The sequence below is a fragment of the Microtus pennsylvanicus genome, chromosome 5, assembly GCF_037038515.1.
Source record: "Microtus pennsylvanicus isolate mMicPen1 chromosome 5, mMicPen1.hap1, whole genome shotgun sequence".
Lineage (NCBI taxonomy): Eukaryota > Metazoa > Chordata > Mammalia > Rodentia > Cricetidae > Microtus > Microtus pennsylvanicus.
Window position 1 is genome coordinate 65,250,104 of NC_134583.1, and position 26,036 is coordinate 65,276,139.

General features: G+C 42.5%; 1 protein-coding gene across 4 annotated transcripts in view; it reads left to right on the forward strand.

Moving 5' to 3' along the window:
• Positions 1-26,036, forward strand: part of Hs3st4 (heparan sulfate-glucosamine 3-sulfotransferase 4) — a 423,734-nt gene that overhangs the window by 79,258 nt on the left and 318,440 nt on the right. Inside the window, exon 1 of one of the 4 annotated variants that reach the window (XM_075972133.1) lies at positions 536-600. The exons of the other annotated variants lie outside the window; for them this stretch is intronic. The gene's annotated coding sequence lies outside the window, so the exon portion shown is untranslated. Of the gene's footprint in view, positions 1-535; positions 601-26,036 lie in introns of those variants that run through there. 4 annotated transcript variants of the gene reach the window in all.

Below are 26,036 nucleotides of genomic sequence, written 5' to 3' on the forward strand. Positions count from 1 at the left end.
CTTGGAAAATTTGAATGTGAGTCCCGCACATAATAAAGGATTCTGACAATATTACTTGGCCTTCTTGCAAGCTTTCCTTCAAAATCTCAGCCTTTTAAAAGAAACATGGAAAAAAAATAAAACAAAACTGTAAAAGTCAGTGGCACTCAAGAAGGCCCCGTGTCTTCAAAATTCCAGCAGGAGACTTTGAAAAGTGAAAGACATTTAGAGCCCTAGGAATGCATCGTCTGTAACTGTCTTAACGTTCTATTTGAGAAAGAGTGAGAAAACTTTGACATTTCATTTTCACACCTGTAATGTTACAAGTCGAACTGGAGCTTGGGAATCAGAGGTGGTTATGACGCAATAGGAACAGGAGAGGCAGTTATAAGGTTAAGCACTGGGCAGGCCGGGGACGGAGATGCCTTTCGATGCTGCAGCACAGGTAGATTTGATACTCCAAAGTGCTTCGGGGCTTTTCACCAATACTCCAGGAGCAGAAGGACTAAGTACCTCATTTTTTTTTATTTTCTAGGAGAAAGAAGTTGGCTCTCACCATGTTCTGTAGCTCTGTGCTACATCGTACCTCCCTGTGCACACTGCGCAACTGCTATGTGTGGTGTAGGTAACTAAATGTCACAGAGATAGTGTCTGGTTCCTCATCTGCCCACACTTCCTGAGTCTTGTTCCTAGACGGCATCCAAGCAGAATGTTGGGTGAGGTCTCTCTTCAGTCTGGACTGGCTTTAGTCCTCTACTCCAATGGATATGAATATGTATATATATTTTTAAATATAAAATCATTGAGTGTTCTTACCACTTATATCTAGCCACTGGGGAGTGGAGTCGTCCGTGGCAGAGTCCTTCTCCACAAGCTACGATCTTTATTCTGTCCAGCTCCATAGCCTGGGCTTCCTAACAAAACAGCACACAACAGAACTATAAGGAGGTTGAGTGTGAGTTCAAGGTCAACCTGGGCCCATATGTTTCAAAACAATGAATACATAAATATGTAAATAACATAAAATTTAAAAATAGTTTAATTTAGTTTACCTTAATTGGGAATTTGTTTCTCTGAAAGGTGGAGAGCACTTCCCAGTCAGGAGCCATATGTTATAGATCCTTTTACCCGAACACCTAACTTGATGCCCAGCACTTAGAGGGCTTGACAATTGTAGACTCTGAACCGTGGTTATTACTTAGGCATCTGGAGGGGACATTTTCAAGTTGACAGGTGGAAAGTGTCTTGAATGCTAGTGCTTGCCTGGACAAAGAAGTTTCTGAAGTTGAATGGTCCATCTTTTAAAATGCTCCGCCAGTCTGATCCCTTGAGGGATCCCTTGGTTACCACAACCACAGCAACACAGGGCACGCTGGGACTATCTTTCTTCCTGTCATTCCTAATGGCTGCTTCTGGAGTGACAATATCACCCTTCCAAGAACACAACTGTCTGAAAGTTTTACCTGGAGAACTAGTCCATGACTGTGCAGGCAAATGCCTAGGAGGTTTGATCTGTGTGTCCTGTGAGTGTAGGGAGGGTGCCTGGATTCAATGAAGTCCTTTAGGATGGGTTGTAACCACAGAACCACAGCAAGAGCCCCCAGGATAGCTTTGCTACCTGAGACAAAGCAAAACACTGCTTGACTGCCCACCTGGGTATCTGCTCGTTGCCAGAGGCCTTCTGAGTTTAGCACCGCCACTCTCTACAGTTGAGAACGCTAAGGGTCAGGATGAGAAGACGGTCAGTAGATAAAGTACTTGTTGGGCGAGTATAAGTTCTGTTCTTAGAACCCTGTAAAAAGCCAGCGGGGTATGGTGGCCCACCTGTGATGCCAGCCACTCAGGAGGCAGAGACAGGGGAGGCAAATCGATTAGCCAGTGTGTCTCAATCTGCCAGCCCTGGCTTTGGAGAGAACCACAGGGGAGATGAATTAAGGAAGCTACTTGAATATCAGTCTTTGGTCTTCACACTCACATGCACAGGAAACCACACATACAGGTGCCCACACACATGTGAACATGCATGTACACACATGTGCATCATACTTATATGCATTCAATACAAATGAAAAGAATAATAAAGAAAACCAGGTTCAGATGACACATGTGTTCCAGTTGTGTGGGAGGTGGGAGCAACCTAGATGCAGTCTCTTGCTGCCGAAACATGCCTTTCCTTTAATGTCACCCAGGAACTCTCCAACCAGATGGCCTGGGTTCCACGTCCGACTCAGCTGCTGCTGAACCGTGTGGCCTTTGGCATGCTGCCTTTTAAAGACTCAGTTAGTGTGTGACGTCATGGGTCTTGTGAGGACGCTTTCATCATGTGCATCACTGCGCTCTGCTCGTCTCTCTTCTCGGCTCCCTCTCCTGCCCTCTCGCAACTTCAATTCTTCCCCCTGGGTCGCCTTCCATTGCTTCTCATATGACTTTTATATGCGTGTATTTTCATCTGGGTCTTGATAAGAGTAAAAGCTTAACTTTCCCTGCTGCCACTTTTTCCTCTGATTTCCTCTAGTTCCTTCTTTATGTATAGTCCTCCTCCTAATTTCATATATATATATATATATATATATATATATATATATATATATACACACACACACACACACACACACACACACACACACACATATATATACACATATTTCTGCATGTGAGAGATAACACACTATTTGCCTTTGGGAATCTGCTTATTTAACTTAACACAGTGATCTCCAGTTCTGGTTCTACTTATTTTCCCACAGCTGATGTAGCTTTACTTTTCTTTATGGATGAATAAAAATATAGACAAAATTTTCCTGAACTATTTATTTTTATTTGCATTTATGTGTATGTTTGTTTGTGTGTGCTTGCCACAGAGGCCAGAAGACATCGGATCCTCTGGAACTGGAGGTCCAGGAGGCTCTGGGCCATGCAAAGTGGATGTTCTGGACTGTTGGTCCTCAGCAACTGGTCTTAATTGCTGAGCCCTGTTTCCAGCTCATAGACCACAGTTTATCTACCTACCTGCTGATGGCCATCACATCTGTTCTGTAAATTAACTTGTGTGGATTTTGACGTGTTACTTAACCTTCCCGTGCCTCGGTGTCCTCATCTGCAGAGGGAGGATAATCACTCCTGCATCCCTGTGAAGACAATGTGATGTAGGCTGAAAGAAGTGCCCAAGATGGTGTCTGGCAGGCAACAGGGCCGGCCTTTGTGCTATCACATGCGACCACATGCTTCACACACCTGCGCTCCCTCCTGAGTTGTCAGCTACCTGGGTCTGCATTCATCTCTCCGATAGGCCGGTTGGCTGGCAGCAGAGTCTGATCACATATCACAAGGTCTCCTTCAGCCACTGTGCCTCTGAGAGGCAGCCCTGAATTTCCAGGGACAAGATCTTTTCTGTGTGAGGCCCAGCTTGTAGCTTAATATCTGGCTCTTTTGTTATTTTTCTTCCTCATCCCAGAGATTTCTTTCTTAGCACTGACTAAATGGAATGTTATTTATGCAGGGCCTTGGTGACTGAGCGCCGGTCGCACCCACCACATTTATGTATCGTTTGTGAACTGGCAGATTGATCCATCAAGGGCCCCTGGGGCATGCACGCATCTCATTCTGCTATTTTATGAAGACCTTGGATCTGCTGTCTGTTTGATGTGCTGGGGATGTGAACAGCCTGGTGTGCAGGGCATCAGCAGGGAGAGGCTAGCGGGTGAATCTGGACACTGAGTGCTACCGGTGTGCATCTGCAGGATGGGCAGATATTGCCCACCCCGTGCCCTCCACTCAGAAAGGCTGCTCGTGACTGAAGAATGGTTGGGCTGAAGGGACTCATTCTGTCAATAAAAAAACTCATCTGGACTTAATTTACGGTTTGGTGGAGAGAGCTCTGCCTGTGCCAGCATCACCAGCTCACTTTCTGCTTGCAGACTATTCCGGGTCACCTGCCACAATACCCCTGACCCCTTAGCAAGACATAGAAGGCTTTTATTATCTCAGGTTCCTCATGTCGTGGGGTGCATGAAAAATATCACAGGTCCCCAGCACTTGCACCTCGGGCCCAGGCTCGCTTCCCGTAGGTTGTTTGCTGGTCTCCAGGCAGGTGACACTTGCTCACAGCCAAGCATGTGCTCCTATTGTGTGGGCAGAAGGCTGTGCCTTCTCCTCTGCACAGACGAATGTCAGGACCCCTCTCAGCCCACCGATAGCCCTTTCTCTGGAGAGGCTCGCTGCAAAGACAGTCGTGCTATGTCCCCTTTCTCCCGGCTGCATCTCCCACTCTCTCCTCTGATGCGACGTATTCGCATGTGTCACCTAAGACATTTCTACCCAGCAAGTCAGGGGCATGAGATGGGTGGTGCAGCTGGCTTATCCCTCAGGTGTTTGACTTGGGACGCTGTAGAGGCCCACAGGAGACGACATGGCTGGGTTCTATGCTCAGCTTATTCTCAGGTGCATACTCTGTGTGTTCCCTTTTTTTCTGATGCTTAGACTCCTAACTGAAGATTCCTCAGCTGTTCTCCTTGGCTCACTTTTGACTTGGGATTGCAAAGATGTCACTCTAGACTCCCTTTCGCTTTATTGTACCCAAGCTGCTATGCTTCTTGGTGACTGAAATTTGTCCTTTCTGATCACACATGCTTGTTTGAGCCTGCTAGACCCAAAAACATCCTATTGAACCAGCTAAAAATTCCCTAAAATTCACATATACGTATTCTCCTTACAGACCATTTCCTTCCTCCTTCGTCAGCTCACTTCCCAATTAGTTCTACCCTGTATCCTTCCAGTGAGAGCTTCTACCTGCAGAGCATCAAGCATGGATGATGCTACCCTGAAAGAGGATGGAGACCCTCTAGGGACACAAACATGCTACCATCTCCACATGGTGAATGGAATCACATTGCATTAAGTACAATTCTGGAGTTAATATTTGATGACCCCACTGTGTCTGTTTGGTTTCTTTGCCTAAATTAGTTCTACTTGGAGTCTGTCAATTTATACTTTCATACTTTATCAGGATTCGGTTAGCACTCATTTATTAAGCAAGTATTTTGGTGTCCCTGTGTGTCAGGGGCAGGTGCAGGCATAGGGAATAGATACTGCAGAAAACATAACATTGTGTATGCATGTTTGCACATGACTAATCTATGCTTAGACATGAAATACTAATTAATTTAGATACTATGATATAATGAGCCTTGTAAATACTGAGGGCAGTTTATGAAGATGAAGGAGCAGTTGTAAAGGCCCTGAGCTAGGTGAATACCTGATGGTGTAAGAGACACGCAGATCACCTGGAGAGTGTGAGATAATTTCAAGGATGCTAGTTTACAAACTGTGTGATCTGGGGGGGACAGTGGAGGTCTGTGCTGGGGAACATGGTCAGATTATGTTTGAGCAGTACTGTTCTGGCCACTGGCTGTATTGATCAGCTGTGAAAATCAGGGCCAGCTAGAAGGCTATGCTGCCTTTCCAGGGGGTGGGATGAGGAAGACTGGAATAGAAGACTGTATAGTCTTCCGTTAGGGGGAGCTCTAACGGGCTGGAATAGAAGGTGTGCAGCTTCTATGGAGGGACTGTGGTGGGCTGGGACAGACTCTAGACCCTTGAAGATGCCTGGTTCCTGCCCTCAACAGCAGCCTGTTCTGCTCTCTTCAGTATAGTCCACAGCAGGGCCTCCTTCCTTTGTCCCTCTTTCTAGGGTGTTGTCATTTTTCCTCCCTGTGTTCTCATCACTTCTGTGTGAAGTCTTAGAACAGCAATTATCATGTTAGAGCAAATGGTGATTTCAAGCCTTTCTTTCTAATCCTTCATTAGCATATGTTAATTGTGCAAGGTAAGACATAATGACATTTCCATATATGCAAACAATCACCTCCCTCTTATCTTTTCCTTCCCCTTCCTTCTCTTATGCTTTTCCCTTACACAAGGCTGATAGCCATCCCTCTGTCCTTTCTGATGTGTTTTCCTTGAACTCGTTTCACTTAACTTGAAAATTATTGCGCATCCATTCCTTTGTGAATTCTCACAGACTAGTTCACTGCCTGAAGTATAACATGGATGCACACTGCAAAACTACCTCGCGAAAGCCTACGTCCTCAGCAGCACTGATCATATCCTCTGATGTTTACACCTCTGTATCACCATGCCACGTAAATAAACAAGGGACCACCGAGGAGGATGAGAGGTGTGTGTGTGTGTGTGTGCTCATGGGGACTCTCCTTATATCTCATTCATCACCGTACAGCCTCACTAGGTATATATTGTCTCATTATACAGGTTAGAGAACTGAGTCCCAAGGAATCAAGGTACCTAGTTGGTATGTGACTCCTGTGGTATTTTTCTCCTAATGGATCTATTTCTAATCTCCTCTAGAGAGGGCAACAGCAGATCAGAGCAAAAAAGCCATTCAAGTCCAACATGGAGAAGCAATGGTATTTTTGGCGTTCTTACAGGAGTTACAGAAGCATGGGGGATTCGTGTAGCCACAGAACCCCAAAGCTCACCCCAGGGTGGTGATTACTCATGAAGACTGCATCATGGGTGTCCCTTGCACAGCTTGCAGTCAGCTCTGCCAGACAAGACTCCTGCAACAATTCTGTGCCGGATCAAATAGATGGGGAGGGGCTTTCTGAATTTGGTTAAGTTTCTTGTTAGTTTCATGACCCCAGTGAGTCCAAGGGCCACAGGGGATATTTTTGTCCTAGCAATCCAGCTACACAGCAATGACAGAAAAAGACTCTGTCCCCCAGCTTTGTGCATTGAGGCTGAGCATTTTCCCTGAGGTAGATTGTCCACCGGCCCATTAGGAAATAGTCAGTCATTATTTCTGTTCATCTGGACATAATAAAACCCAATAAAGAATGCTGCCACCATTATTCTTGGGTCACAGTCCTGTCCGCCGAGGGATAGATTAGGTTCTCAAGAAATCCCGCTGCCTTAAAAGAGAATTAGCTATTTTATGTTTCATTTCCAAGTGACCACCACGGTCCTGAGGATGGAGAATTCTTCAAACCTGAATCAGGATGTTATAGGAAATAAAACTAACAGAGAGCAGGAGGAAGCAAAACGGCATAGTGAACAACAGAAGCAGTCCACTAACCTATTGTCTTCTGATAAAGAATTGACAGACAATCAGAGAAGTTAAGTAACTTGGCCAAAGTCTCACAGAAGTTTGATTTTGAGCCGCATCTCAGCCGTGGTGGTCCTGATGTCAAAGCTCACAGGCTTGCCTCTTTACCAGTCATCTCATTCATTCGTTCGTTTCTTCGTTTCATCAACCAGATGGCCAGCCAAGCAGCACTGGCTACCAGCCTATGACTGGCAGGCACAGATTATGCATAACTCCCTGTAGAACCTTACATGTGTTCCTTGTAAGAGAAACCGTTTTCTGGGCTCCAGTCCTGTCTCTTGGGTGTTCTGAACAAAGTCTCTTCCTGAGCAGAGAAGGCACATCCAAACCCTTCCCAGCCGACTCACACCGTGATGTCAGGCAGAGAGGCAGGAGGATGGAAGCAAGAGTAACAAGTACACCCGTGCTTTTGTTTACAAGAGAGAAGCATTTCTGATGGGCCAGCAAAAGGTGGACAGCACCTGTGTGCCTCAGTCAGCTTGGCATCCTTGCGTGCCTCAGATTTATGGCTCTAGCATCTGCGAAGGAGGAGTCTGTTGGCACTGGTTTCATTTTGAAGTCCTAGGATTGGTTATAGTTCCCACTCTTAATGTGAGTGATGAAAGGGTCCTAGAAGGCAAGTGGCACATGAGACTGAACAGTTGCTTCAAGGATTTATTGTTGATTCTCCTCTTGGTTCACTTCCCGGGCTGCCGCTCCGAGAATGTGTCATGAGTGAATCGTGCTGGGGTGCTCCCCGTGTTCCCATGTCTGTCTATGCTTCCTTGTGAGCTTGGGGTAACCAAACACCACCCTTCCCATATGGCCAGCCTGTACTCACCACCCTGGTGGCCCCTGGAATCACAGTGTATCCCACCAGTGAGGACTAAGGTCTTCCAAGCCAGTTCAGCATCCTGGGCTACAAAGTCTTTGGCTCTACTGAGTTTTTGTCATTAGGAAGAGCTGTGAGTGTCTTGGTGAAAAAAATCTATTTAAATTACAGGGTAACCCCCCAAAGAAATGATAATTGTTTTCATTATAGTACTTAAGCCATTCCCCTAAAAAAGGAGAGCAGAGAACAGTCGCTTAAAATGCCAACTTAGTGGCTAACTCTCATGATTTGGACAAGGTGTATTTCCTTCATCTATAAAATGGGGCTAGTGACAGTGCCAATATTACAAGGCTGTTGTGAACTTTACACAGGACGTAAGGTTGAAAGTATTTTGACCGGATCTGTAAATGTGCATGATCGATAGAACTGGTTTTAACTACTATTACAGACCTTAGCATACTTAGTTACTGTTTTAAGTGACTGGCATTTATACAAAGGGATGTTTTAAAGACATATGTATGTTTATATATATGCATGCATGATTCATACGCATGCTATAGCATGTGTGTGGAGGTCAGAGGACAACTTGTGGGAATTGGTTATCTCCTCCGCCAGGTGGGTCCCAGGGACTGGACTCAGGTTCTTAGTCCTCTCACCAGGCTGTGTGATGGGGTCTCAAAGTATCTTCACCTATCTTATCTTATCTTACCTTATCTCAGCTTGTGTTATCTTTATTTTCCTGCTGTGTCTTTAGGTTCTTCTCAGTTGGGCTGATTCTGTTGCTAAACTCTGAATAAAACTCTGGAAGGCTCCTGTGACTGACTTCCTGCTACCTAACCATAGAAAGTTCGAAAACCCCGATAAATCGTGGAAGTCAGTTGTGTTTCAGGAATTAAAACACATGGACTTGGGCAGTTGCCTAAACCTTGGGCTTTGCTTCCTGGACTTGCTTCACACCTGACCGGCCTGTTGGAAGACGGTGTGTGTGTGTGTGTGTGTGTGTGTGTGTGTGTGTGTGTGTGTGTGTGTGACCTCTGCTTCCTTTATGTCACTAGCTGTGGTTTCTGCCTCTTCGGTTTGAGAACAGCCGAGCAAGGGAGAAAGGCAGGCATGCACCTGTTGGCTGATTGGAACTGTCATGAGTGAGGAACCGGCCCTTTCTGGAACTGGTGGATGTTTGGATGTTTAATCAGGGTTTCTTTTTTTATAATAAATTGATCTTGTTTCTTGAGACAGTCTCATTGCATAGTCCAGGCTGGTCTGGAACCCACTGTCCTCCTGCGTGTTAGGCTTCCAGGTGTGTTCTGTTACACCGGGCTTCCATGCCTAGTTTTCATGGCTTTGAGGAACACCACGCCTATCCATCGCCTTGGCGTCTGGGGGCGGCACACCAATAGTTTGCTTCGAGACACTCATTGCCTTTCTGTGTCTATATTTTCTCCTGCACATTTTTTTTTCTCCATCCTTAGGAAAATAGGACCCCATGTCCCTGGCTGGCTGGATTTCTTCCTCTTTCCCTTCTACCCATCCTCTCTTGACCCTTATGCTAGGGCCTCATGCAGGCAAGGAAACACTCTGCTACTAAGCTCCTTCCTTGTACAACCCATGTTCCTCTCTCAACGTTCCTACTTTATTTCAGGTTGCCTCAGACAGAGCCTTCTTTTAACCATGCACACATGGTTCCTGTGTGTCTAAGGCCAAGTGAATTCACCCACAAACTTAATCATCACCTGCTTGTGAGGCAGGCTGTCTCCTGCATGTGACAGAGGCACGATTGGGGTGTTGAAGGAGCAACGGTGGTCTGTGTTCCCGCCCAGCTCCGCACGGCTAACTTTACCTGAAATAATTACACGGAAACTGTATTCTTTTAAACACTGCCTGGCCCATTAGTTCCAGCCTCTTATTGGCTAGCTCTTACATATTGATCTAACCCATTTCTAATAATCTGTGTAACACCACAGGTGGCTTACCAGGAAAGATCTTAACCTGCGTCTGTCTGAAGTGGGAGAATCATGGTAACTTCCTGACTCGGCTTCTTTCTCCCAGCATTCTGTCTGTCTACTCCACCTACCTAATTTTCTGTCCTATCAGGGCCAAGGCAGTCTCTTTATTTAACCAATGAAATTAACACAAAACAGAAGACTCTCCCCCATCATTGGGGAACCAACCCCGTATGATTTACCCATGATAGCATAGAAGGCCGAGGATGAAATGATACACTTGGCCCAGCACTCTAACTCACAGCCCCAGTCTCATTTCTCTTCTGATTCTGTGCATTTCATGCCACTTTGTGGTCTAGATCATGTTTAGATTTTTCTTCACTGTGAGACTTAACTGCACAGTTTGGAGTTCAGTCCATAAGAATGGTAGATCGGGTCAGATTTGGACCCCACTCTGTCTGCCACCATCTCAGGTGTGGTACTAGGATTATTTGGGACAGAATCCTAGTAAGACAGCGTGAGACGAACTGTAAGCTTGGAGCTGCTTTGATAGTCTCTTATTCTTTAAAGAAAGTGTTGGATAACCCAACATAAGCCACTCAAATACTAGGTTGTTTTGTTAATTGTCTGCCATTATTTAATATTAGTGAGTTTCCATAAAGTTCAAAGATCGAGATAGATTAAAATAAAATTGATTCATCATATTTTTTTGCAGACTTGGCCATATAAAATCAGTTGGTCAGTCTTACAAAGTAATGGTTTAAGAATAGTTTTCATAGATGAGAGTTCTCTTGGTAAAGGCTTGTTGGTTTCAATGGTATTGAGTCTTCTTTTGGTTGCTTTTGTGGTAATGAGTGTTTTCTTCCCCTGTTTAACACAAAGAAATCCAGTCCGCCCCTCATGTTGTTGCTCCCTTTGAAATAAAGAAGAAAGGGTTTGGGAGCTGTTTCTCCCATCTGCCTTGCTTTGTCATCTCCTTCCAGAGGAATCCTGTTTTTTTTTTTTTTGTCTGGGGACAGGAACTATGTCTGAAAGCGCCGCAGTTCGTGTAGGGGTTCCTTTCTGTCTCGCACTGTGTAACTTTTCACCTATGTTATTATCCCCTTAACTCACTGCTGCTTTTATTTATGGATTATGGCTCCTCCTCTAAGACTTCTGATATTTTCTGGGGTGGTTTAGTGTCTTAAATCTGCTGCTGATTGCCCGTATTTCAGTGTATTTTCAATTCGAGACATGGGGCCAGCTCTCTGCCTTTGGTTTTAGCACCAGCTCTGGTGAAGTCATTCTCACTGAAATCACTTCTCTGCTGTCCACTGGCGCTGTAATAATCAAGCCAACCCTGGCCTCCCCCTCCCCGTTTGTGGCATGATGACAGTTTCCTACATTCTAGTCACTTGAGTCATCTTTAAGCTCCAGCTACTTCTGGGAGAAATCTTTCCTATTGAAGCGATAGTAAAAAACACAATTAATGAAGAATTGGCAGTAATTCAGACATGGAGGTTAATTTGCTGTTACACTTGGGATGAAGATATTTATGAGCTCTTTCGTTAGTGTAAAATATGTAAAACCTAAAAGTGACCATCTTTACCATGTTCAGGGCTCTACTCAGTATCTAATGGAATGTTTACTCACACGGTGTATCTGTCAACCTCATCCTTTTCTGGGACTTATTTTAGAGCACAGACCTCAAAATTCTTGGGTGGTCAGACTTGTCACACACTTTAAAATGTGTAGAGATGCCGTTTCATCTTTCTTGTCTGTTCTTTAAGACACACCTGGGTCTTTCATTTCTTCAGCATATAACTGGTGAGTGTTTATGTCAAGCCAGTTCTAGTTCATTGCTTGGTGAAAACCAGAAGTGGCCTTGGGGACCAGTTGGCTGGGAAGGTTTACACATCCTCTCACTCCTGTAGATATTAGATATAACTCCCCACTGTGGATGTGAAATATCACCATCACCCTCTGTAGATATCAAATATTGTCACTGCTATCTGTAAATATTGAATGCCATCACTGTCCACCTTAGGTAATAAATATCATCACTTTTCACTGTAGATATTAAATATCATTTCTGTTCACAGTAGGTATTACATATCATCTTTGATTGCTGTAGATATTAAATATCATCACTGATCTCTCCATACATGCTAAATATAATCACTACTAACTGTAGATATTAAATATCATTGCTGCCCATTATGAATATTAATATCATTGACCTCTGTAGATATTAAATATCATCATTGTTCACTGTAGATATTGAATATTATCCCTGCTCACTGTAGGTATTAAATATCACCCCTGACCTCTGTAGATATTAAATATCATCACTGTCCATTATAGATATTAACAAGCAGTAGTATTTTGGATATTTTTGCTCAGTTGTGTTTCGTGGAAATTGACTCATATTATTACATCAAGGTCTTAGATGCCGTTGAGTTTTTTTTCCCACAAGGCAGGGGCCATGCATGAGGCCATCTCCTCTCCAGGCCCCATTTACCACTCATAGCCACCCTCTGGGGAAGTACACTGACATCATCAGGATTGGAGATGCGAGAAAGCAAGAGTTCAAGTGTTTGTACAGAGCCTCACAGCTCATTGCTAAATTATAGTCTAAGAACAAGACCTGTTTTCTGTGTGTCCACGGACCTTGACTGTGATGTCAGAGGAAAGTCAAATGGCCCTAGGAGGGATGTCTGCTGTGGTCTCAATCTCTAACACTTGAGGGTATGCAAGTGTTCAGCAGGTGGTGGGGGATGGAAGAGAATTCACCTCAGAGGGGCAAAGATTGATGTGGGAGCCTACAACTTTCAAGAACGTCACGTTGTAAGTATGCACATCCCAGAGAGGCAGGCAGGAGGTGGTGTAGGCCAGATGTGTTGGGGCGAGTAGTGCAGCGATGAGCTGGGTGTGCACTGGAGGTGAAGGCGGCTGTGACCTTAGAAGAAATGGTGATGGCTTGGGCTTTGCTGCTGCTGGGGAAGGCACAGGGGTGTGACATGACCTGGAGAGGTCTTCAAGAGAGGTTGAGTATGAGCAGCTGAGTGGAGCATGGTGACATTTTGACATTCTCCCTCTAGGGAAGACAGAAGAATGGTGTGATTAGGGAGAGAGAGCGAGGAAGGAGAATCACTGGGCAAGGCAGAACGTTCGTGTAGGTGCTTTTCAAAGCCTCCCCTAACGTTGTGAGGCAGGAGTGACTTGAGTCATCTGACATGCTTCCTCTTGTCAGAGCCACGTTGGAGTTATGTTCTGGAACCCTGGGAAGGAAGCAAGTCAGCCTTCTGGACCTCAGCCTCCTCTTTAGTGAAGATAACCTTACTACATCTGCCTTAGGGAGTATGAGGATTGAGTGAAAAATATACACGATGCCACCTTGTCCTTTGTTTTGTGGATAATAAGTTCTTGATTAAACCACCAAGATCAATAATATTAGCAACATTTTTATTACTCTAAAATGGTTTGTAACTAAAATCCTCAAATCCTTCTGTGTGGCAGAGGAGACAACACTTCACTTTTTTACCACGTACCAAGGCAACCATCGTCTCAGCAATGGACCCCTCTGAGCAATGCAATCTCACTCTCCATAAAGAACCCTTTATTGCAAGTAAATCAGACAAACAGTAGCCTGTGAATGCATGTTTTACAAGAGCCTGGACACACGATTTGAAAGGTCAGTAATGTCAGTTTTTAAATTAAATTTTCTTGTTCTTTAATAGTTCAGATCAGATTTTTGATTATATTAAGTCATTTCAGAGAACCCTGCACACCTTGTTATTACACACTATGGTGACTTCCTGGAGAGTGTCAGCCACATCACTGAACCTCTGCATGGGGATTGCTCTCAGCCCCATGATTCAAGGGGGGGGAGGGCTTTATGAACACTACCTTCCCAAGGGAGGACCTTTGCTCCTGACATGCGTCAAGAAGAAGCTGCCAAGTTATTCTGTACACCTTACCTGATAAATTAAAAGCAATTCAAATATCACTGGTTGAGGCTGGGATTTCGAGGCCATTAAAAGTGACAAATAAAATGTGAGCCTCTGTTGGAAAAGGGTAATTTTCCTACCAGAGATTGCGCAGGTAAAGACATCTGATTTTCAGAAAATAATGTCGTCTCACTGAGTAAATACATGCTGAAGCTTCCACGCCTTATCTCTCTTGGTAAGAAATGACTCTTTAAGGAAGAAAAATACGTGGTATTTGGAGAAGGCGTGTTAGTGATAATGTATGTATTGTGTGTATTTGATGAAAAAAAAAACAGGTGTGTTCAAATCAGAGCTGGGAAGGTAGTCATTCAAGACTTCGCTCACCTCGGGGTTGTATTGTATTCCTATGCAGATTTTAAAATCACAACACACACATTCAGTTGGGTGGTGCTTAGTGTCAGCTTTCCCATGAGACTGACTTGTCCACATCATCACCTGTGATTTTGTCTCAAAACTGGTGCATCTTATCCTATCTGACTGTACTTTGTGGGATATGCATTTGTTGTCTGTCTATCTATCTATCTATCTATCTATCTATCTATCTATCTATCTATCATCTATCCATCCATTTTCTATCTATCTATCTATCTATCTATCTATCTATCTATCTATCCATCCATCCATTCTCTATCCATCCATCTATCTATCTATCTATCTATCTATCTATCTATCTATCTATCTATCTATCTATCTATCTATCTATCTTCTATCATTTTGGGGTTTTTGAGACAGGGTTTCTCTGTGTAGCTTTGGAGCCTGTCCTGGCACTCACTCTGTAGACCAGACTGCCCTTGAACTCACAGAGATCTGCCTGTTGCTGCCCTCCAAGGGCTGGGATTAAAGGTTTACCACCAGCACCTGTTGGGCATATGCATTTCTTTGTTTGTTTTTTGATTCTCTGTGTAACAACCCTGGATGTCCTGGAACTAGCTCTTGTAGATAACTCACAAAGTTCCTCCTGTTTCGCCTCCCAAGTGCTGGCATTAAAGGCATGTGCCACCACCACCCTGCTTGGGATATGTATTTATAATGACTTACCTAAGTTTGTTCTAATTTTTAGACAGTTCTTCACTGTACAACCTAGGTTATCCACAAATCTGGATCTTACCTCATCCTCCCAGGTGCTATGATTATAGGTGTGCAAGCCAGTGTCTGGTGAGGTCTCTTCTTTAACAACTGTGCTCTTCTACCCTGTAGGATCAATGGCAATGTGCAGGTGCCTTGAGGGGCTTCTGAGCAATAGTGTACATTTTCTTGGGTTATAATGTTTTGTGACAATTTTGAAGAATTTCTTCTTGAAACAGAGTATTACTAAGCTTATTAAAAAGTTTACCTGACTATACATTAAAGCTAAGGTGTCTAAATTTAAAAAAAAAATCACCAAGTTTCCAGGCAGGGTGCTGGACTCTTGAATACACTTTTAATTTTTCTTAGGCCATTATGATGGATAATGCTGGATTTGCCCTGGGGATTTAAAGTCACAGTTCTTGGATGCAAACATTATAAACAAAATTCATTGTCTTAAAGCAAAGACAGATTTAAAAAGCCCATGAGTAGACATGATTGTGTTCAGGCTCTCACAAACTGCCATTACTATCTAGACATCTCCACGACTAATTCATGTATCATATCTCTAAACAGGTCTGTGTATAGTCTCTACAATAAATAGTGATATATGTATCATAGTCTCCAGCATAGGTGGAAGCAGTAGCACTATCGCTGTCATAAATATTATCATTGTTGTTGTCATCATCACTGCCACCATCATTGTCATTACTATGATTATTGTTATCATCACCACCGTCATCAATGTTGCCATTGTCATCATTGCCACTATCACCACCAACGCCATCATTGTGATTATCACCATCATTACCATTATCATTACCTTATCATCATCAGTGTCGTTAACATAGCCATCATCACCATGGTCATCATTGCCTTTATCACCACCATTGGCCATGATGATTTGTCTTCTTTCTTCTGTGTTTTTTTTTCTCCCAGGAAAGCTCTTTCAGGATAATAGCAGTGCCACTATTATGTACAGTAGCTAATTATGAGTCTCACTGACACAATCTGCTGTTATTGTTAGATAATTCATGAAACAGCTATCTCTGTATATCAATGATCGGGTACTTGTCTTGCATGCACAAGTACCTTGGATCTATTCCTACCATCTAATACAATGTTAGAAACTATTCCAGAACAAAGTGAATCTTTGGCTTACAATAGGATACATGCTTATTTCTAGGTTGACCAAAATTGTGGTGAGGCAGAACATTCTCAGGTCAGGTGTGGACCCTGGGGGAATGTGAGTCAAGAACGGATGTGTTTCCCTTTAGAAGCAGATGATAATGATCATTGGACAAATAATCCATGTTCAGAGAGGTTTTTTTGTTGTTGTTGTCTTATGTTGACAGAGTAATGAATAAGACTGGATTTTCCTTGGAGCTATTTTTAAGTGGAAACATGACATAAGTAAAAATATGCATATATCTATGTATGTAGCATGAGGGGATGTTAGAAAGTGATACAAAAATGTGGTACCAACATCCGTACCAAGAATCATTGTGCAGCGACTTCAGAGTGCTCCTCTCAGGCACTACCTGTTTCCCATTAGAACCATGTTGACTACTAGTCTAGAGACTATTGTTGTTGGAAACGTCACTTGTAGACACTTAGACCCACATTTGTGTGTTTGTGTGTGTGTGTGTGAGAGAGAGAGAGAGAGAGCGAGAGAGAGAGAGAGAGAGAGAGAGAGAGAGAGAGACCGAGACAGAGATCCCATTGAAGTCCATTCTTTTCATTATTGTGTAGTCGTTATGTCAATATGCTGAAAATTAATGTGGTGCTTAGGACGAGTCTGTGTTTTAGTTACCCTGAAAGTGCTGCTGTGAAAAATAGCCATTCTTAGTGGCTTTTCCTCCTTTTGTTAATATTATGAGATGCTTTTCCTGAAATATATACATATTCCATTAGTGGATAAATTCTAAATGAAAACAATCTTTTCAAATAAAATTTTATTTTTTTATGAAAAGATCTTATATCCAACTTTATTGCAGCAATTTTTCTATAATTTTCCATTATTCAAGATTATTTCCATTGTAGTCTTCTTGGGTTTAGTCATTGAAATATTTATTATTTTATATATGTATGTATGTATGTATGTATGTATGTATGTATGTATGTATGTATATCACAATGGAAAACATTTATATCCCTCTCCCAGTAGGTTTTTCTCAGACTTTAATTATAGCAAAAGCCTTTGGATAAAATGACTGATGAATTATTTCTGGGAGTCCGGAGATTGGGGATTTTCCCCTCCATGTTTGTTTCCTTCACACAGGGCAACTCAGGCTTACTTTAATAGCTGTTTGGCTAATTTGTGAATTCCGGGTTCTCCATCTTCAAATGTGTTATAATCAGCTATCCTTGATATTCTTACGCTATCATCTTTAAAGGTCTGTAGAATTCGCAACATCAGGGATGCTTTTATTTTTGATGTTCATAATTTATATTTCATTTTCTTGTAGATCTCTCTGGTGTTTATCAGTTTTGCGTGTGTTTTTGGAGTCAACAATTGATTCTTTGATGTTTTATCTGTTTCTTAGTTTATGATATACTCTCCTTTACTATTCTCCTTTTCTGCTTTATTTGGTTCCTTTCTTAATTTTTGTGAGTGTTTTTAGCTATTTCTCCCTTGTTAGTTCCATTTAAAGTTGTACACCCCCCTCCAGTTACAATTTCTCCTATATCCTGATGACCATGTTTTCATTTCTGTTCAGAGAATATGTTTTCTAATTTTCATGCTCAGTCTTACAAATGTTCAAACCCTTAGTCCTCAATAATCTCATTCCTTAGTCTCTAAGAATTTTGGACATCTTAGAATTTCCTATTTACCTTTTTAGTAGCTTGTAGCTTAATATCAATACAATCAAACAGTACATTCTGCACAGCTTTAGTCTTGGATGGTAGTTCAGACTTAGTTGATAATCCAGAGTATGGCAAGCTTTCACAGTGTTCAGATCAATTTGGACACTTTGTGCCTTACCTCATTGCCAATTTCTGCAGCAAGCGTGTTTCCATTAGGTAAACACTGCTAATCTTGTTAATATTCAAAACTTCCTCATATTTTGCACTTATTTTGAGTTTGGTCTTCCTAGTAGACTTGTACACTGCTGGATTCTTTTGCTTATGTCTTTTTCTTTCTTTTTCAAGCTACTTCATGTCACATCTCTAGCTGGAGACAGATTAGAGTTCCTGTCTCTCGAGGGGACTGGACATTTTATCACTTTTGAATGTTCTTTCTCTTGTCTTAAAGGCTTTCTTCTTTCTGTTAGCCTGGCTGTATCCTCTTTCTTCACGTTTGCAAGCTGCAACTTTTCCAAGCCTTTCTACCCCCCTTTATTTGATTACGTGTTAAGTTGTTATTCTTACAAGATGAGACTGTAAGATTTTATTTTAATATGACCTCATATTCCCTTCTGTCTTGAAATTAAAATATGATTCCATCACTTATCCCCTCCCTTTTTCCTCTCCAAATCTTCCCATGTCCACTCTTCTCTTTGTTCTCTCTCAAATTCATACCTAGTTTTTTGTTATTTTTACACACTTGTGTATATGAACAAATATGTAAACACAATCTGCTTGACTTCTTCAGTGTTACTTGTGTATATATATATATATACACACACACAAATATATATATATATATATATATATATATATATATATATATATATATACACATACACACATATATAATTTCAGGACTGATCTTTCATCCCTGGGGGAAATCATTTTCTCCCACTCCCAGCATTCATTAGTTGCTTGTAGTAAGACATTATCTTTAAAAACGTGTAATACCCTTAGCAATTAGGGAAACTCAAATCTAAATAACTTTCAGATTTCAGTTGGTCATTGGGCCTCATATCTTTGAAACTTTCAAGGATGTGGGTGGTTGTTACTGTCCTATGTGGCTTCCCTAGGGCAGACAGCAGGGTGTCTAAGACCACAGTCCACCATGGGAGAGCTGACTTAGATGGATGGCAGTCCTGTGCCTCAGTTTACCTCTGTTCCACTCCAATGTTAATTGTCCCCCTCTGAGACCCTACCTCAGAGTCTCTGACACGTCACATTGCGCTTTTCTTCCACAGCTTCTCACTTCTGATTTTTATCTCTCTGGATTCATGTTTTTTCCTGCCTTTTTTTCTTACCTGTTATTTACTTGTGAGGACACTGCATGTCACAGCATGCTTATGGGTGTCAGAGGATAGTTGGCAGGATTTAATGATTTCCTTCCATTATTTGGATTGCGAGAACTAAACTCAGAGTGTCAGAACTTGGTGATAATCACCTTTACTTGCGGAGACTGTAAGACACTGGCCTTATTCCTGATTTTAAAATTCCTTTCTGCTTGGTTGTTAAGCCTCCTTCTCCTTCTGTGTGTTACATCAGAGACCGATGTCTCAAGAGGAAAACTGGTGTTGAATATTGCTTTTTTCTTGTCTGCTATTTCCTTCGAATATTTACTCTTTAATTTCTTGTTAATTTGGCAGGCTTGAATCTAGTTTATGGTAACGCTAGCCCCGAGAAATTATCCACATCTCTCCTGGTTTGATGCTTCATGACAAATACCTCTTTCCTATTCTCTTGGCTTTAAATTGACAAATGTCTAATGGAAAGTATCAATTGCACCAATTCAGATTCATCTAAATAACTGACCTTAATATTCTTTTTGGAATTTTTTTGAAGGCTTGACTACTACAGAAATACTGGTTGCTTTGACCCAAAAGACTTTTAGCCTATCAATGACATTTAGTGTGTGTAGTCCTGGAGAGTCACACATGATGGGCAAACACTCCATCACTAACTTCTACGCTCAGCCTTCTTTTTGTCTGTAAGATTTATTTTATCTGTAATTTTGTGTGTGTGTTTTTGTGTGTGTGTGTGTCTGTGAGTGCAGGTGCCTACAGAGGCCAGAGGTGTCAGATTCCTTAGAGATGGAATTGGAATCTTCTAACGTGGGTTTTGGGAACTGAACTTGAATCCTCTGCAAAAGCTGTGTGTGCTCATAATTGCTGCGCCATCTCTCTAGTCCCTGCTTTTTATTTTGAGATAGTCTTAACTAACTTGCCTAGACTGGCTTTGATCTTTATCTGTAGCCCAGGCCGGTACTGAAATTTTGGTCTTCCTGTTTCAGTCCCCTCAAGTAGCTGATATTCTAGACCTTTGCTTTTAGACTCAGCTTATTATTGGCTCATATAATTGCTTTAGGTGGGAGTGAAGGTTCTTTATAGGCCACTCTATTCTAGCAGAAAATTGTGTGTTACCTGGTTCACATCTAATTGTGCTCTTCAGTATCCATTTCCTAATGCCTATGAGCAACCAATCATGGCATGGCCAAAAATAAGTGACTGAAGACAACACTTTCCCATCTTTAAGACATAGAGAATAATTCGTCAGGTTACTTAGGAGTGGCCAAAGAATCACTCTGTGATGTAGTAAGGAGGCCATTTGTTTGTTCCTGGCTGCTCAGCCCCAGTATAACCACACAGAAACTGTATTAATTAAATCACTGCTTGGCCCATTAGCTCTAGCTTCTTATTGACTAACTCTTACATACAAATTTAACCCATTTCTATTAACCTGTGTATCACCATGTGGCTGTGGCTTACCGACTAAAGTTTTGGCATCTATCTCCAGCAGGGGTACATGGCTTCTCTCTGACTCTGCCTCCTTTCTCCCAGCATTCAGTTTAGTTTTCCCTCTCTAGCTCTGTTCCCCTATTAAGCCCTGCTGGAGACAGATGCCAGAACTTTAGCCGGTAATCCACAGTCACGTGGCGACACACAGATTAATAGAGATGGGTTAAATTCATATTTGAGAGTTAGTCAATAAAAATCTAGAGCTAATGGGCCAAGCAGTGATTTAATTAATATAGGTCCTGTGTGATTATTTTGGGACTAAGAGGTTGGGAACAAACTAACGGCCTCCTTACTACAGTCCTGTTGATATGTATTGTAAGAGCTGTTGTATTTGGTGATGGTAGTGGTGGTGGCAATGGCAGCGGCGGTGGCAGCTGTAGCGGTATTATTCTTGTTGCTGTCTTACTGGTGTCTCTTTACCATTCCCAGCATTCTTTGTATTTTTTCATGTCTTTCAAGGATTCTTCAGTTATAAGTTTTCAGAGATGCCAGAAAACTTCTTGTAAACTATTTAGAAGGCAGAGACTGGGTTTTGTTGCCAGTATAAACTATGTAGTTTTCAATGGATGACAGTTGGAATCTGAATTCTTAAAAAGCAGTATTAACCCGAATTGGTTTTAATTCAAGTCTTAGGATATTGACTAGAAAAGGGAATTTCAGTCTTGCTATCTTTTGGCTTGTGTAAAGGCCTGTCTCACTTCCTGTAGCTGAAACACTGCTTCATATAACTCGTTACCACAGGAGTGGCAGAGGTCATAGGAAATAGAGAAAGGAAGGAGATTTTTGATACAAGCGGATGTGAGTGTAAGGTGAAGTAGCAATTGAGAAAATTAGTCTGCTACTGTACTGCAGAGAAAGGCCAGGTTTGAATGATTAAACCAAAACAGTAGTAAAATACACCTTCTGCTTTAAAGAGGAAGTTTGCATTCAGACCAGATTCACTGTCTCTGAGGTGCACAGCCCTTCAAGAACAGTTGATAGTTGGTGTTATGTGAGTCTCCCATTAAGAAAGCTGGGATCCAGTGATAGATCAGTCAGTTTATGCTAAGGTATGCTGCAGTAACAAATTATCCCCAACTCCCAGGTTTGCAGTCATAAAGGAGTTTACTTTTTGACTCATATTTTATATCCATTTTCGGTTTGCTATAGTTGCCCCACATTTTGCTAAATCTACTTGGAGATTCTAATGATTTGAGAGAAAGAACAACAAACACACATGAAATGACTCTTCATGTCTTTATGAAAAGCATTTGTGTGACACTTTCATCTCTATTTCATTAGCTACAGAATGTCTCATAGTGCTGCTGTTAGTGGATTGTAGATAAACAGTCTTCTTTGGTATATGTTGTCAATGGATGTTTACATGTGTTAGGTGCATATGTGTAGTATGTATGGACTTGTGTGCTTGCACATTTGTGATTCAGAGGTTGATGTCAGGTGTCGTCTTCTATTTCTCTCACTTTACAATAGAGGCAGGGTCTCCCTTACACCCAGAGCTGACAGATTTGGTGAATCTAGCTAGCAAGCTTGCCCCAGGATCCCTTATCCTTGCTCCAGAGCACTGGGATTGCAGGTGGCCATGATGTACACCCAGCTTTTTTTTTTTTTTTTTTTTTGGTTTTTTGAGACAGGGTTTCTCTGTGGTTTTGGAGCCTGTCCTGGAACTAGCTCTGTAGACCAGGCTGGTCTCGAACTCACAGAGATCCGCCAGCCTCTGCCTCCCGAGTGCTGGGATTAAAGGCGTGTGCCACCACCGCCCGGCCTACACCCAGTTTTTTATATAAGTGCTTGGGATCTGAACTCTGGTCTTCTTCATTTAACAGCAAGGGCTTTATGCATGGGGCCATCTCCCCAGATGCCTAAGACAATCCTTTCCCAAGGAGATGCAGTAACTGTTTGATCATATAATTCACCATAACAATGGATTCTTGCACGGAGAAAGGAATTTGCTACTTGAGAGTGTATTATTGAAGAGATTCTTCTTCTTCATCAGTGGCAAATGGAAATGCTAATTTTTATAGAGCTAGAGGTGTTTTTCTGCCCACACATCCCTACTCTGCAGCCTGACTGACATATTCTTACCCAGAGATGTTTTTATCATCTCGTTTGAAATGCCACTGCCTACCCTAGGCATGCTATTGCCCTTCTGCATTTACCCAGCCTTTGCAGGACAATTGTCGATAGCTTGACACGACGTCAGCAAATACAGACTCCCTTGATGAGTCTATGTCCTGTTGTTGTGGTGTACAAAGAGCAGGAAAAGCCCACCTGTTTTAGGACTCCGAATCTTCAGAGTGGATTGGAGCCTCTTTTCCTTCTGATAGAGAACACTGGGACTGTGAGCTGAAACTTTTCTTATGTATATAGTTTGGGGTATTTGCAATCTTGAAGTGAGATAAAGGGCACTGTGAATGGGTACCGCATCACCAACACTCAGATTCCTGTGTCACCTTGAAGGACCATTTGTTTTTCAAACTCTGTATGTTTCAGGGCGTCTTTGTTCCCTTGGGGTTTTGTAGGGCTCCTGTGTTCCTACCAGACTCTGACTCATGGTTTTTTTTTTTTTTTGTTAATAAGCCATAAAATAAGCCACCAGCTGTGTCTTATCACTCACATAGCTTAAATAATATGTAATCTTTCAAGACAAAAGAAATTTCAAGGATAAAAAAAATTAAATTACCTTTAATCCCATGGCCCAGAGATAAGCACTGTTAATGCCTTAGTGACTAGACCTTGAGTGTCTGTGGGCAGTTTTAACAATGCCACATTGTATGAGCTGCTTACCAGTTCCTCTGTGGGTTCTGCAGTCAGAGGACCTGGAATCACAAGCTAGGCCGCTGCTCACTCACTGGTGGCCTTGGGAATTTACCAAAGATCTTCCAACAAGTTTTCTCATCTGTGAAATGGTAGCTTCTCTCACAGGATCATGCAGTTTATGGGATTATGTAGTTTGTAGAATTCTGTGTGACATATATTAAGTGCTTAATGGTGTTACTGTATGTTTTATATTCTATTGAATTTATTAAATATGTTTAAAGTGTTTTTCCTTTTGGTATGTAGGTTGCCTGTGCTTGCATGTTGTGAGTGTGTGCCCTGTACATGCCAGGACACATGTGTGGAGGTCAAAGGACAATTTCTAGTATCTGGACCTCACCTTCTGCCTTGTTCGCAGACAGGGTTCTTTTTCCGATGTTCTCCACTGAGTACACCAGGTTAGCTGTTCTTGAGAGTCTAGGTTCTCCTGCCTCTGCCTCCTATCCCACTGTCAGACAGCAAGGGTGTCCTCAGTCATTGCTGCTACTAGCTTTTACATAGAGTCTGGAATTCAAACCCTCATATTTGTGTGCCAAGTGCTTTATCGTTGAGCCATCTCCCTAGTCCTGCTTATGCTGTATGCTTGTTTAAGGTTATGTTAGTCATATTCCTCTCACAATCAACATACATAATTATAATTTATCTCATAGTTTTAAATTACATGATTATAATGCTATAGTATTATATAACATAATTCTTTTTTATTAATTTTTTTTATTTATTTTGCATACCAACCACAGTTTCCCCTCCTGCCTTTGTTCCCATTCCCTCCTCTTAAGTCCCTTCTTACTCCTGCCCCACTCCTTAGAAAGTGTAAGGCCTCTCATGGAGGCCTCAACAAAGCATGGCATATCACGAGGCAGGAACAAGCTTTCCCCTCTGCATTAAGGCTGAGCAAGGCTTTCCCACCATAGGGAGTGGGTTCCAAAATGCCAGCTCATACACCAGGGAGGGATAAATCCTGGACCCACTGCTAAGAGTCCCACAAACAGACCAAGCTACACAACTGTCACCCACAGGCAAAGGGCCTAGCACAGTCCCATGCAGGCTCCCTAACTGTTGGTCTAGAGTCCCTGAGCTCCCATGAGCTCAGACCCCTGTCTCTGTGGGTCTCCCCATCATAATCTTGATCCCCTTGCTTATGTACTCCCTCCTCCATCTCTTCAGTTGGACTCCCAGAGGTTGGTCCAGTGCTTAGCAGTGGATATGCTTCCATCAGTTACTGGGTGAAGGTTCTATGATGACAATTAGGGTAGTCACCAGTCTGATTATAGGGAATGCCAGTTCAAGCACCCTCTCTACTATTGCTAAGTAGTCATCCTTGTGGTTTCTGGGAGATTCCCTGGCACCAGGTTTCTCCCTAACGCCATAATGCTCCCCCTCGATTAGGATATCTCTTTAATTGCTCTTCCTCTCAGTCCTTCCCCAAACTGAGCCATCGCAATACCTCCTGTTTCCATTCCTGATTCCCTCCCCTTCTCCTTCTCTCCCCTTGCCCCAGTTTACATAAGAGATCTCACCCATTTTCCTTCCCTTGGGCCATCCTTGCTACTTAGCTTCTCTGGGGCTGTGGATTGTAGTCTGGTTATTTTTTGCTTTACATCTAATATCACTTATGAGCAAGAACATACCTTCTTTGTATTTCTAGGTTTGGGTTACCTTACTCAGGATGCTTTTTTTTCTCCCCTAGTTCCATCCATTTGTCTGCAGATTTCATGATGTCATTGATTTTTTTTTAACTCCATGGTAGGGTGTTTAGAATGCTCTTGATTTTTTTAAAACTGATTTTTATAAAAATTTTGCTCATACATTTTTTTTCATTCTCCCTTCTGTTGTCTTCTCTGGGCCGTATGCAGAAGGTGTGGTGTAGAGGTATCCACTAGGGATGTAGGAGCTGCGGTACAGAGGTATCCATTGAGGATGCAGGAGCTTTGGTGTAGAAGTATCCACTGGGGATGCAGGAGCTGTGGTACAGAGGTGTCCACTGGGGATGCAGGAGGTGTGGTGTAGAGGTATCCACTGGGGATTCAGAAGCTGTCGTGTAGAGGTATCCACTGGGGATGCAGGAGGTGTGGTGTAGAGGTATCCACTGGGGATACAGGAGCTGTGGTGTAGAGGTACCCACTTTGGATGGACTTCCCATGATCTGTTGATCAATGTGCCCAGATTTTAAGAGGCAGAATACCAGGAATTCTGTTGTGAAACAGTGTTCCCAAAATGGCTGGATAAGCAAGACTGGAACAATGGCAATTCAATAGACACACTAACATGGAATGGGTGAAGTTCTGTGGGGTCTCACCCCTAGCTAACTCCAGACAACTAATGACCACTGGGAGAAGGAGAATTAGACTCTCTCAGGAATGAGCCCCCTTATTGACTGTCCAGCGCAAAGTGGTCGGTTCTGAAACCATATATACACAAACAGCACAGTTTCATCATGTCTGCTTACATAGTGGAATTTTCTCTCAATCTTTCCTTCCTGGTTTCTCTCTGGTGGAACTTTTTCCCCTATGAATTTCTTAATTCCCAATGAGCTGATAGCATCATACAGCCAGGATGTATGAGGGAGAAAACTCTTTCCACTGTAACTGCATCCCGAGACCAGTGCTGTTCATGCTCTGTGTTGTTACTGGAAATGGAGACATGGTTCTCCATCTTCTGTGTGCCATGGGATCTCAG